The sequence below is a fragment of the Rosa chinensis genome, chromosome 5 (genome assembly GCF_002994745.2).
Source record: "Rosa chinensis cultivar Old Blush chromosome 5, RchiOBHm-V2, whole genome shotgun sequence".
Classification (NCBI taxonomy): Eukaryota; Viridiplantae; Streptophyta; class Magnoliopsida; order Rosales; family Rosaceae; genus Rosa; species Rosa chinensis.
Genome location: NC_037092.1, coordinates 12,102,019 through 12,104,706, shown reverse-complemented (window position 1 = coordinate 12,104,706; position 2,688 = coordinate 12,102,019). Strand labels below are relative to the sequence as shown.

Genomic DNA, 2,688 nt, shown 5'->3' with positions numbered 1-2,688 from the left:
AATTAATTTAGTGGATAAAAATCTTTAGAGAAATCCAACTCAAAAACAATAGGATTCCAATAGTCCAGAAAAGAGATCATAAAACCAATAAAATCGAACCTACCCAATAATTCCAACTCCCAATAGTTCCAATAGTCATACAAACTAAGTTGTTAGTAACCATCCCATGCTACCATGAGTTGATTCCACCTATGATAAATAACACAAACCCATGCATAAAAGTCAGATATAGAACTCAACAGTAACATAAACAGATCGCTTTACTCAAAAACTCAATCAAAAGAAACCACAATAGATCACTAACATAATTCGGATCTTCAAATAACTGAATGAATCAGGAACTGAGCCACTAGCATGCCTTTGTCTACCATCAAAACAATAGAAGGACACTTGTAGGAAAGAAAAACACTACCTAAATCACAAACTAATTAAACAAACACTCCAAAGTTTGTTCCTTTCTAACCAGGGCCGGTCTTGACATTTTGATGGCCTAAGGAAAATAATTTAAATATGGCCTCACATAAAAAAATTCATATAATCGAACAAATTATATATATATATATATATAAATTAAACCCCTACATTAATGTTAATGCAAGGGAAAAAAAAAAGGTGTTCAATTCCAAAATAATTTTTCACTTAGAAATTGAAAAAATAAAAAAGAACAGAATATATTTAACTACAAAAGAAACCAATGAAAAATAAAGGGCAAGTACATTAATATTCAACTTCAAAATATTCTTTCCATAGAAGCTGGAAAAAGAAGGAACAAAAAAGTTTAATTGCAAAGAAACTAATTAAGACAAAAAACAAAAAAACAAAAAAGTGCAATTAAACTAATTAAGAAAAAAAAGAGACAAAAAATAGGCCACTGTGTTTCGAACCTTGAAACAAGGCTGCAAACAACAACACATCTATATTACCACTGCGCTAGTGTGGAGGCATTGTAGTAGATATGCGGAAAAAAAAATTATATAATCATAAACGAATATATGTAAAATTAAAAAATTAAAAAAAAACTTGGTGGAGGCCCTTCTGAGAGTGGTGGCCTGAGGCGGCTGCCTCAGGCAGCAGCCCTCAGGGCCGGCTTTGTTTCTAACCTAAACTGCAACTAAAAGCCACCCAAAAACTTACAGTTCCATTTATAGCGAATAAAACACAACTCGAAAGGTTGCATCTTTACACAATGCTAACAACAAAGCAAGCTCCAATGAACCAGTTTACGCATAAAGCTTCATACTTCAAATTGAAAAAATTTAAAAAAAAAAAAAAAAAGCCTTGGATAATTATACCTTGTTCTTTGCAAAATTACACCCCGACGAAAATGAAATCTTTCACGCAAAAGGGGCACAAAAACTCAGCCTTTATCTCATCATCTCCTTGTGTTTCCTTGTGGCCGAACAGATCTGCAATCACCCACAAAAACCCATCAGCACCTATCAAACCCAAACAAAAATCCAAATTCAAAAATTCCAATTCGGTAAAAGAAAAAAAAAAGAATCGGATCGAGATTGGTACCGCCTCGCGTTTGAGGATGAGAAGAGATTGCTCTACGAATCAGAGTCCATTCCAATGAAATTACAAAAAAAATTAGGTCAAATTGAAACCCTAGATATACAGAGATAGATTAAAGACGAGAGATATATAGAGAGAGATAAAGGCAAGTTTGTGTGTGTGTTAGAGGAAGCGACCAAGAAATTACCTGAGAGAGGAGAACACAACAGAGACTCTACCCAAGCTTGGCGGCACCCTGAAGTGAGTCGTCCGACCCCTGTTCGAGAGCTTGATAGATTGATGGTGAAGGGGAAGTGAGCGATGTGGTTAGAAGAGATCTAGAATTTATTGTTTCACGAGACAGCGGCTTTAGAGGGGAGAGTGAGAACTGACCTACTTTTCTTTTCATTTCCGGACATTCGTTTTTAAGTGGTGAATGACATGTTCCTGTTTTTTTTTTTTTAACTCGTCCTTATAAGGTTACCAGGACACCTTAATAAAAATGTGTCCTTACTGGGTGTCCTAATAGCCAATATTTGTAGTAGTGTCACTTTAACAGGGATCGAGATGAGATATAGTAGGGACAGTCCACGACAATTCATGTCGTTCCTGCCAGACATTCGTATTCTTATCTCCCCCTAATGACGGAAAGATTGCCTCATCAAAATGACAACCCATAAATCTAGCAGTAAGGAGATCGCCTTGCAAGGGTATTAAATGGAGGACGATTGTTGGAGTCTCAAATCCAATTAAGTTGCCTAATCGTTTGTAAGGACCTATCATAGTGCGCTGTGGCGGCGCAATTGACACATAAATGGCTCACTCAAATGTGCATAAGTACGAAATACTTGTATCTAGTCACTAGCTGTAAGGCAAAGATATATTAAGTGGCGGTGGGTCGTAGACGAATTAGCATAACTGCATGCGATATTGCATCACCCCAAGCAGATATAAGGAGATTTGTGAGCATTACCAATATCTGGGCTACCATCGTAGTCATTTCCGCGAGACCATTTGGGTGTGTTCATGGGAATATGATGTCAAACATCAGTCCCATTGCAATAACCATCAAAAGTATTCAATGTATACTCTCTAGCATCGTTAAATCCAATTGACTGAATAAGATGATCCGACGAGTGAGCCCGTTGTCATATGATATGTGCTAGGAGTGTAGCATAAGCAGCATTACAAGTA

At 36.6% G+C, this 2,688-nt stretch overlaps 1 long non-coding RNA gene across 1 annotated transcript; it reads right to left on the bottom strand.

Annotated features, from left to right (window-relative positions):
• Positions 1-1,285: 1,285 nt before the first annotated feature.
• LOC121049346 lies at positions 1,286-1,842 on the bottom strand. The gene is made up of 3 exons (XR_005799673.1): positions 1,703-1,842; positions 1,519-1,550; positions 1,286-1,406 (listed from the first exon to the last, which is right to left on the bottom strand). It is a non-coding gene; the product is annotated as an uncharacterized LOC121049346 (long non-coding RNA).
• Positions 1,843-2,688: the final 846 nt, after the last annotated feature.